The sequence below is a fragment of the Chelonoidis abingdonii genome, chromosome 4, assembly GCF_003597395.2.
Source record: "Chelonoidis abingdonii isolate Lonesome George chromosome 4, CheloAbing_2.0, whole genome shotgun sequence".
NCBI lineage: Eukaryota > Metazoa > Chordata > Testudines > Testudinidae > Chelonoidis > Chelonoidis abingdonii.
Window position 1 is genome coordinate 85,662,360 of NC_133772.1, and position 11,137 is coordinate 85,673,496.

Consider the following 11,137-nt stretch of genomic DNA (forward strand, 5'->3'; position numbering starts at 1 on the left):
GGCTCCCGGGGGGACAGCCATTCCATAAGTCCATGGGATGGTGCACGCTCCAGGAAACTCAGCAACGAATCTTCCAGGCCGAGGGTTTCCTCTAGTGCCTGATCCACCCTCAGGTTCCAGCCACCTAGCAGCTCACCTTCTAAGCTAGTGTGCCAACAGAGCAGCGTGACGGGTCCTCGGCTGTTTGGCTGGGGCCAGTCGCCCTGAGCAATAATCGCAGACCGCAGAGATGGACCGCGGGTCAACCAGCCCCAACCACACGCGCTGCGTGCTGCTACCTATTGTGTGCGAGCTCTCATTCGACCATGTGTGGAGATTCCCCCAGCGCAGGGTTAGATGCCCTGAGCACCTGGCAGGGCCACAGCTCCTGGCTGAACTGCCGCCTGAGGCCTACAGCTGGGGTGATGCCCGGGGCCAAAGGTGCTGTTGACAGGGGGCGTTGGCTCTGGGCTGGGACTGTCATGTCGCCTGCCATCACCAGGGACACAGCAAACGAAACCAGTGCTCAGCTCTGCAAGGGAAAGTTCAAGTCCAAAAGGCTGGTGCATTTGGGAGCAGGGACAGTGTAGAGAGAAGGGCAGATACAGGGAACGCTCTGAATCACATGGCGCCAGAACTGCTGTCCTGCCCCACAGCCTGTATCTCGAGCCTGGCTGCCCTCTAACTGCTCGCCAGTGCCCCTCATCCCAATCCACAGACTCCCATCGCTGTATCTGTGACTTGTCACTAGTAACGGAACACCAATGCATTGACTCCTCTGTAGACATTCTCTGCACAATACGCTGCTATCAGTTATTGACTCAGAAACATTTCCTTAGCCGGTTCCTGTGTATGTTTCTATAGCAAAGGCCAGTCCCTGGCCCTGTTGGCCAGACATCCTGATTCACATAAAGCTTCAGTGAGACCATCAATTTCCCAATTCCCGCTCTGTGGGAGGGGAGACTTTAAACGCGCTCTCCTATGCGACTGTACATGGTCAAGCAAAGAGAACAAACCGAAACCCCCTGTGCTTTGGGAGCCAGGTGCGGGGAATTTCCTTGTAGTTGCAGAGACTTCATTGCTGGCAATTGGATCTTACCAGTTTCTGGCAGTGGGGCAGTTTTGTGTCAACTAGCTTGTATGTGGCTGGAGTTTTAGCGCAGTAGGAGTGAAAATCCAATAGGGTTCCTGTGCAGGTTCAAATCCGTGCTCACAGTGAGCCTGTGTTTAGGCAGTGTCTCTAACCCGGGCAATACCTCTCTACACCTGCGACCTCTCAATCCTCGCCATCCCAATAAATCGGTTCTGCGCTCATAGAGACCCTGGACAACCGACTCTAGCATCTGAAGCCTCTGGACTCACCTATGCCCATAGACAACCATAGCCCTGTTCTGCTTCCTCTCTAAGCGTGCGAAAGAGCCAAAGTCAGCGATTCATGGGTGCTACAGGGCTCATCAACCAACAGAGAAGAAAAAAAGAAGGTGCCCATGCAGCCACCTCTTGCCCCTGCATCCCCACCTTGCTAGCAGTCTGGCTGATTAATGCTCTCCTCCTCTTTCAGCGGCTCCACTGGCCCATTAGATTAGGTTTGCTGGAGGCAATGAGAGAGAAAAAGAAGTGGGGCAGGGTGAGGTGGGAAGAGATTTGAGGTTTGGGGGCAGGGCTGAGTGAGCAGAGCATTGAGCCCTGCCCATGACCCTCAAGTCACCAACTCTGAATGTTAGAACCCTTTCCTGAGTCTGAGCTGCCAGGATCCCTGCTCACCGTCTCAGCCCTCGTCTCCCGTCCACACATGCTCTGGTTTCACCACATAATCAGGGGCTTCTGGTCACTACAAGGCAACTTAACTTAAAAGCTGAGTCCCTGGACAGCAGTTCAAACCCTGGCCTCTCCCATTAAGATCCTGATGCTTGACTGACTGAGCTAGCCAGGCTTGCTAAGAGCCTCTACCCCCTCCTCTTCTTCTTCACAGCCACTACCAATTCTTCCTCTCTCCTGCACCTGAGGGTCACTAAATCTCCTCACCTAGACAGCCAGCTCGTCCACTGCACCCCAATCCCCCATGCCTGAGCCTCCCTTCCAAAGTCCTGCACCTGGCTCCATAGAATTAATTCTCACATGTCACTGGGAACTCTACTTCTTGTCTCCAGAGAGTCTTGGCCCCCCTCAGTAGAAGACCCGAGAAACACAGTGTCTGCCTTTTCTAAAGAAGTGCTTGGAGGGGCTTTTTCTCACCTGACCATGTGGCCTAATGGATAAGGTGTCTGACTTTGGATCAGGAGATTGAGGGTTCAAGTCCCTTCGTGGTTGTGTTGCTGCAGTTTTACCTTCATGCTGAAACTCCTGCTTCCTTCAGGGCTGGAACTACTTCTTGGCCACTCAGGCCAATGCTCTGTCTTCAGCTAGAGCCCTGGGAAGGAGTTGGGGATTGGGCGTCACAAAGGCTGGGGCAGGAGCCCCAGGTGCTTCCAGTCTAGCTTTTGCCCTTCCTGACTTGCCAAAGATAATGGGCGCCTGCCCAGGCTAGCGGGTAGAGCAGTTTCCCTCTTCCAAGTGTGCACCTGTCCCTGTGCTTGAGGGGGTTGGTAAATAGCATCTTGGGAGCCTGGGTGTTTCTCTGCTTCTTGCCAGCTGGGGAAAAGCCTCTTGGGGTAAAATCTCCTGCCCCACTGCAAAAGTGAGCACTTTGAGTGGGAACAGAGAGAGGCCACACCAGGGGGCTGGCCCTGCTTTTCTACCTTTTTCTCATGTTGACCACAGAGCATCAGCAGCTGCCCTGCATGCTGGTCTGTGGGTTGCTTTCAGTGGGTGTTTGGCATGGCAGGGAGCAGCCTGGCCAGGGTCTTTGTGGCTGTCTGCTGGCCATGCATAGGCATGGTCCTCCCCTTCTTTTGCCCCGCCTTCAGTTGCTCTGTGGCTTATAAACCTTCCCTTGGAGCTGTCAGAACCAGCCACCTCTGCTCTAGGTGTCCGGAGGAGGGAAGGTGTGAGGGGCTTCAGGCTGGGCTCCACCTCCCTCCTGCCAAGCCCTGACTATTAATCCTGGCCCTGGCACTCCTTTTTCAAGTGCTGTGTGGGCCAAAGGAAAAGTGTGGCAGCAAGCACAAGGGCCAAACTTGTGGGCATCAGGTGAAGCAGCAAGAATCCCAACCACCAGGTCAAACCACAGGCAGCCATAGCCACTTCTACACCCCAATCCACTGCAGCCATCTCAACCAAAGACTTGGTTCCAGTGGGTGTGAGTCACTCAGCAGGAGGGAAAAGAAGATTTCCACATTTAAACACTAGAAACGAGAGCACTTAGCTCCAGGGCTTTACCAACACCAAACAAGGTCCCACTGACATTTAATCCAGACTGCAAGGATTCAGAGTCCGAGTGCTCTATTACACCATGGGACCCTTGTGCTGCTTCTGGCCATCGGTACCTCACAGGGCTGCTTGTGAAGGACGTTGGCCACTAAAAACTTAGTGGGGTTTTGGTTGGCTAGTTCCTACCAACTAGAAGGGGAAGGGTCATGGTCAAACCTCACCTGGAGCACTGGTTTCATTAACCAACACGGCATCACCTCCTCATTTTGGGCCCTGTGGAATGTGATTCCCAGCCCAGGGAGCAGAAGGACCTGGAGGAGTAAGATGTATAAGCCTACCTTCAATTACTTACCCGTCTCTCTCAGAGTGCATAGGTCAGAATCTTAACTAGTCCTTTCTCCTCCCATCATCCCGGAGCTCAGACCGCACTCAAGCAGAGCCTATGATCCAACCATGGCTCTGTACTATTGACAAAACAGACAAGTGAACAGAGACAAAACACTCAAATCCGCTGGTGCGGGGAGCCAGAGTTGCTCTCAAATTCTGTCGATTCGTACATGTCCACAGTCTCGAATGTCCCACAACAGCATTTAAGGAAGCTGCCTGCAGAACAGACATCACAGAGCCTCCTGTGAGTTGGGGGAATAGTAACATTGAGGGTAGTTCGTGCTGGAAAATGATCTGTGGTAGCTGACAATGTGTTGTCTCTGTTCAATTCACATCAGTGTTATGTTGAGGGATCTTAGATGATGTTTGAGGTTAATAGTAAACATAGCTCCTCAGCTTTATTACTCAACTTAACAAATGTGTATCATGGGTTGCATCTCCCTGTGAAAAACAACGCGACTTTGGGCTTTCTACAGGGGGTCAGATGTATAAGTTCGGGAATTAATCTGTACCGTTGTAGGGTAGTGTTGCTTTTTACAGCTGCCTCACTGCGAGCAACCCGGACTGTTAGCTCACCCACTTCCTTTCCAGGCGCCCGCTGAACTGCTGGCAGCTGCACGCTCGTCGGCTGGTGACTTCTGCAAAAGGGGCGTGAAAGGCTGGTGGGCACGCAGAGCATGGTAGGAAGCGAGACGAGAGTCACGTCACTATCTGAAACTGGATTCAAGTCCATCACCTTTACCACTCGGCCACAAACTACTCAACATACATTTGTTTCACTACACGATAATTTTTCTACTGAATTGTCCACTTCAAAATTGTTGCTCAGCACCACTCCCCAGCACACTCATGCAGCGCATCATGTTGAATAGTGGTCTTGGCTGAACAGCGAGAATTCCTGCCCATTTCCCTCCGGTGGAGCCAAATTAAGAGGTGTTGTGTTAATGACATTGTCTGTACGATTGTTGTTCATTCCCTACCGGGACAATTCAGACAGTCATTTTCTATCAAGACTCCAGCACATCACGCCAAGACAGGGCAGGTATTGCTCTGGGCACTGAAAATTAAAGGAGTTGGTGTGCGAAACTCATCCCTTGACATCTCCCCTTGTGATGTTTACCTGGAGGCTAACCACAGCACAGCGAAAGAAAGAGCGGAACCAATCTCCCTCTCAGGATGCAGGTCTACGGACACCCTCTGTCTGCCCATTGCCATTGCAGGAGAGAAGGGTTCACTGGAAGCAAAGCCCGGGCTCAGAGCAAGAGACTACGGGTCTTGCGTTGCAATGGACTCGTTGCAGAGGAAATGTGATGTCTTGTGAAACTGAGGTCAGGAAATGAAACGTCCACATGGTGGCCCAGTCCTAGGAAGGGGTTGAAAACTTGGCTGAAAGATTACACAGGTTGGGTGTTCAATTTATTGCCTGATTAAAATCGATGGCTCAAAATCTATGCTAAATAGGCAGCCACTTGTTTAGTACTGTATCTGTTAAGACACCCAAGTGGTGTCAGTCCATGACTTCACCAGGGGCAACGTCGATTATTTTTATCAAGGTACAATTCTTGGCAAGGCCTAGACTCCAGAGGAAAACAATACACTGAATGATAGAAGAAGTATATAAAAATTTTGCAGCCACCATGGGCATAACTATATGTGTCGTGTTTCACTCTTTATATCTGCGCCACCTCCTTTCCTTAGCCTGTAGTTGACCAAGGGCAAAGCGAACATCTCCTCAGATACCAGGGAGTGTTTCTGTGCATATCCTGTGAGATACAACAGGGTTTGATGTTGCTGCTTTCGAATCCTCTGCTCTGCGGGATAAGAACAATCAGGCTGACACTGACTGAAGAAGAAGATCATTTTTTTACAGGGAGGGACACCTCTTCTTCAAGGTGTTTTTCTGGCTAGCAGTCCTGGTCCCAGGTCTCGCCAAAGGGGCTCAGCAGTTTGGACTGGTCACTCCCTTGGCCCCACCTGCCACCCCAGGCGCTCCCCCCAAGGGCCCTGGCAGTGCACGGAGCTGAGCAGAGCTGCTGCTCCGCTCACGGCTGCTGGCCCCTCCCAGAGTCTGCACTCTACCTTCCACAACCCCACCCCCAACTCCTCCCACAGCCTGCACGCCCCTCCACACATGCCTGCCCCCAACTTCCCTTCCACAGCCTGACCTCCTCCCTCCACACCCCTCCTGCCCCCCCCAATCTCCCTCCAGAGCCTGCACCCCACTCCTCCTCCTGTTTCCCTACCCCCGCCCAGCCAAACTAGTGCTCTAGAAGAGGGTTGAACTACAAATTCAGCATCATTCACTCAGCACTGCTATTATAAGGTCTGTGCAACTAACCCATTGCACCTCTGGTGCCCACTAGGGTCTTGTCTCTTGATTCATGGATGGATTAGGGGTTGAGGGTGCATTAGCTAAACCAAATCCATATTAATGGCTGCAGAAGCAGCAGAGAGGTGGGGAGTCTCCTTCGTGTGAAGAGCTGTTCCCTTCTCATTGCTGAGAGGAAGGTTGGTGCTTTGAGGCCCACTGTGCTGAATGTCCATGGGTGAGATTAACAAGATCCTTGAGAAGAGAAGAGGGAGGGAGGAGGGGAGGGAAGTCTTTTCTATTGCCTGCCTAGCACCATTGGTCTCCTGTGGCCCTTTCGGCTCTCGCTGCCCTGCTCAGGAGATGCAGAGACAAGCCCCATCTGGGTGAGTCACCGAGAGCTGTGTCCCAATATGGAGTGTGTGTGGGAGAGGGAGAGGGTTGGACTGGGCTCAAGGGGAGAAGGTTGTGTGTGACCTGTGTGGGGTGAGGGTGTGTTTCTTAGGATATAAATGATGGAAAACACAGGGGCAGTGACACTGAAGCCCTGTGTCTCAGTGTTATGACCCTGTGTGGTGCTGCCATTCACCTTCCCTTCCTATGGTCTCAGCTTTCATTGAATCCAGCATTTTTTCACCTGTCATCACCACAGAGGTGTCCCACATGCCTCAGATACAGAGTGTCCCTCTTAGAGACGCCGAGGCCTGGAACTGATTTCAGCTGCTGGACAGCTCTGCTAGGCTTTTACACATTTGCACAGGAAAATTCTGAGTGTTTAATTTCATTTCAAGCTGTCCCCCACCCCCAATTCAGCAAACTCCTGAATATACTGGAGATAGGTCTGGAAATCAATTTTCATTTGAAAAAGTTTTTCAAGGGAATCACTCGGATTGGAACTAGGAAGCCATTACCCTGCAAGGAAACATTCAGCCACTGATCTACACTCTCAAAGAGTGTCATGTATAGCCCGGAGCAGGAACAGTTTTGAACCTGGGAGTTCGTAACTTTATCTCTATACAAACACCACAGCTTCCAAACTCCCCACCCCCACTCTGTGTCACCAGAGCACAACAACAACTCTCCTTGGAGCACACACAGCCCCAGCTCCCTGCCCGTCAGTCTCGCCAGCATTGCTCCAATCCCTTAAAGCAGGGTCTCAATCTCAATTTACCTTAGGGCCAGTGCCAATTCGCCAACCTCCCAGCGGGCCAATAATGTCACTAATACCACCCAGAATCTACCCCTCAAAACTCCACCTGCCTAAGGATCTGGAGGGAGTTTGGGGGGGGGAGGAGGTCTAGGGTTCAGGCCCTGGGTTGGGGCTGGAGATTGGGGTGCAGGAGGGGTGCAGGCTCTGGGGGGAGTTTGGGTGCAGAAGGGGTAAGAGGTTGGTCTCTGGGAGGGAATATGGGTGGGGGAGGGGTTCTGGGGTGCAGGCTGTGGGATGGAGTTTGGATGCAGAAGGGTGAGAGGCTGGTCTCTGGGAGTGATTTTGGGTGGGGGAGGGGTTCTGGGGTGCAGGCTCTGGGATGGAGTTTGCAGCGCCGTAACAAGGGCAAGGCGAGTGAGGCACTTGTCTCGGGTGTGCAGAGTGGAGGGGCGCAGCTCTACCACGATCAGTGGCGCTTCAGTGGCAGCTCTACCACAACTGCTTCTTCAGCAGCAATTCGGCAGTGGGTCCTCCCCTCCGAGACGGACTCAGGGACCCGCTGCCGAATTGCCACAGACGGATGAATGAAGCGGCAGCAGCAATTGGGCGGCAGGTCCTTCCCTCCGCCAGGGACTCGTCACCAAAGAGCCTGGAGCCGGCCCTTGCCTCGGGCACAAAAATTTCTTGTTATGGCTCTGGGAGTTTGGGTGCTGGGTGCAGGCTCTGCCCGATGCGGAAAGAAAAAGGGGCATGTCACTTGTATTCAGGCATTCTATGAGATGAATGACCTGTATCAAAGCAATACTTATGAACCACTTCTCCAGTTGGAGTCCAGGTGCGAGCCGCTACGAATGTGGGGACCTAACCGGCGTCGCAAAACGTGGCTGCAGGAGAACCGTGACTGATAAGACGGTCTTGCCTATGAAAGCGCCAGAAATTCCGATGGCGGGAAAAATGGCGAACATGAAAATAGCGTCTTGCAGGTCGGGTGGGGTACCAGTCTCCCGGATCCAGGGATGGGATAATGGTCCAAGGACCAGGGAATTTCACTTCAAGTAATATTGTGTTAGTCGGCGGAGTCGAGGTGGTGAGACCTCCTTGGTCTTGGGGAATCAGAACGTAGTGGGAGTATGAACCGTCTGCCTTCTCCTTTGCAGAACCTCCTGATGGCACCTTGGTGAGGAGCATTTGCACCTCCTGAGAGGATCTGCTCGGTGAGAGGGTCCCTAAGAAGGGAAGGGGGGGCAGAAGGCGGTACGAGGCAAACTGGCAGGTGGTTCAACCGCAGCGTGCGGGGACCCCAACGGTCTGAAGGAGCGCCCGCGGGGGAATTAGGAGAGCGGTCGAGAAGGGTGGATGAGGGATTACGGAGGAAACTGGTACTCGCCTCAGGAGCGTAACTTCAAAATGAGGGCTTCGAGCCAGAAGAAGGCTTGGTAGGCCTTGGCCTTGACCCCCTTGGTTCCCGACTGTCTGGCCTGCCATTTCTATTGCGGCGCTGAGAGAGTCTTGTCTCTGCTGGCCGGGGGAAGGAGGTCCTACGATGTTGTTGTTTGGGAAGTTGTTGGGCCACGCGCGGGGAGGGGGAGGGCAACGGTGGGGGGGTGTGGCGGGGGGTTTGTTTGTGGGGGCCGGTGGGGGGGGGGGGGCCCGCCGAAGGTCTACCTGTGTATGGGCGAATGCATTCCAGGGCCGCATAATGACTGTTATTTTCAGCTTTGCAGCCGCGGGTCGGTCTTATCAGAGAAAGGCCTGGCCCTAAGGAAGATCCTGGAGGTATGTTGGAGTTCAGAGAAGGCAGAGACCTGCAGCCAGGAGATACGACGCATCGTGAACCGGGGCCAGGTTCTGGCAGGCAGAGTCGGCGCGTCCAGTGCCGCCTGCAGGAAGTCGTGCGACTTTCTTTCCTTCGCCAGAAGGGTGACGAACTCCTGACGAGCGTCTTGCGGAGGAGCTCTTTGCTTATCAGCCGCTGTCACATGTTTAAATGGAGCACGGCTGAGTAGAGCTGCCTGGTAGAAACTTCGCCAGCTGCAATGCTCCCGCATGAAATAGACCTTGCGGCCCAGTAGGTTCATCCTTCTTGCCTCCTTGGACTTGGGGGCTGGCGCTTCTTGCCCATAGGGCGTTCCCACTCTCGTTCACAGATTGAACGACGAGGAATGGCGCGGGTGGGACATATATGGTGTCGTAGTCCCTTAGATGGGACCATGTTTTGACCGTACTATACCCCTCACGGGCGGTGGGGGGGAACGAGGCCGTGACTGCCAGATGGTGTTGGCGTTGCTCTGTATCGTTATTTATAAAGGCAGGGCACAGAGTGGGTGCGTCAGAGTGAGTATACTGACAAGGGTCCTCATCTCGGAGACCCTCGGCGAATGTTCATCGTTCAGCGCCACTCGCCTGAGGGGTCTTTGTGCGCCCTAGGTCCGGGGGGGTGGAGCCCGTGGATGTTGTTCCCGCTTACTGTTCATCAGGGGAGGAAGATGAAGAGAGTCTGGCAGAGTGGGTCCTGGTACCTCCGCATCGCTTGTGAGTCGGTTCCAGGTCCTGAGGGATTCCGCAGCCAGCGAATGGGACAGAGTCGCTGCTCAGGGGATGGTGGAGGCACGGTGACGCTGCCGCCTCTGGAGCCCCTCCGCTCTGGGTCAGGCGCACGTGAGGGAAACGTGCTGAGCCCTGGGCTCGATGTATGCCCAGGGGGCCAGAACCCAGTGCTTGCGGGCCTGCTCCTGGCACCTTCCGAAGAGAGCGGCAGGTCTTTCAGAGTCCAATAGATTGCTGTCAGTCCGGGAGAACAGAGCCTGTTGGGAGGGCCATGGGGGGGGCCGAAGGAGGATAGCGCGAATACCGCGCCCTTGATGGCGACAACCTCGCGGTGCGGAGAAACGGTGCCGTGAGTCGTACCGGTGCCGGGATGGGACCGGGAACCTGTGACCAGCGGCAGTGCTGGGAGATCGACCGGAACTCTGGACCCCTGCGATGCCGTGAGCAGCTCCTGGAGTCGGGTGCCGGTAGCGGTGGCTGGAGCCGGAGCGGTGCCCCGGGAGTATCTGGATCGGCGCGATGATGACGGTGCCGGCTAGGAGAGTGGTGCCGGGACTGCGAGGCGTCGCGAGGGAGACCTCCCTCGGGATCGTGCCAGGATCGCGACCGGTGCCGGGATCTTGAGCGCGCCAGGTCCGAGAATCGGGGACGGGCCTATCGGGGTTGGGCTTGCCCTTGGAGAGCACACCCGACCGGCGGTGCGGGGGTAGGGCACCCGGCCCGTTAAAGCCATCAGGTCCCGTGCTGCGAGAAAGTCTCGGGCGTGGACGAGATATCAGCTATATACCCCAGTCGTGGCCGGGGGAGCTGGGAGGGATTGGACTCGACTGGACCGCCGGGACCCGAGTCACGAGCCCCTTCACAGCAGCATGCCAGTGTCAGCAGCGGTGCTCCTTAGGCCGTAGCCGGGTGAGTACGTGGAAGGGCCTCTTCCGGGAGCCCGGTGCCGGAGAAGGGCCGTGCGTGTGTCTTCGCGTTCCGGAGGGATCGGTGCCAGGAGCCAGCGCTCGTGCCCGAAGGCGCGGGGTGAAGCTGCCCACTTCCATAAGAGCGTCTTGAGGCGCTGGCCTCGGTCCTTTCTCATTGCGGACGGAAGGCATTTACAGATGCGGCATTATCTGGATGTGGTGATTCCCCTAGGCACTTCAGGCCGGCGTCGTGGGATGCACTGTGGGCATCGCTTCTACAAGTCGAGCACGCCTTGAATCCCGGCGAACCAGGCATCAGCCCGGCGCCGGCGGAGAGGCAGCCCACCCGATAACAAAGTCTAAAATACTATACATAACTATAATATAACTAAACGACAGTAGCAAGTAACTTGACTAACTAATAGAACGTACGATTGCAAGAGAAGCTAGGGATTGGAGTCAGCTATGCGCGCGTCCACAGTTACAACGCCAACACGGCGTAAGAAGGAACTGAGGAGCGGGCGGGCCGGCAGTGGGTATATATCACCC

General features: G+C 54.8%; 1 non-coding gene across 1 annotated transcript; it reads left to right on the top strand.

The window, feature by feature from the left end:
- The first annotated feature begins 2,216 nt into the window (after window positions 1–2,216).
- Window positions 2,217–2,289, top strand: TRNAQ-UUG (transfer RNA glutamine (anticodon UUG)). Its single transcript has one exon. It is a non-coding gene; the product is annotated as a tRNA-Gln (tRNA).
- The last annotated feature ends 8,848 nt before the right edge of the window (window positions 2,290–11,137 follow it).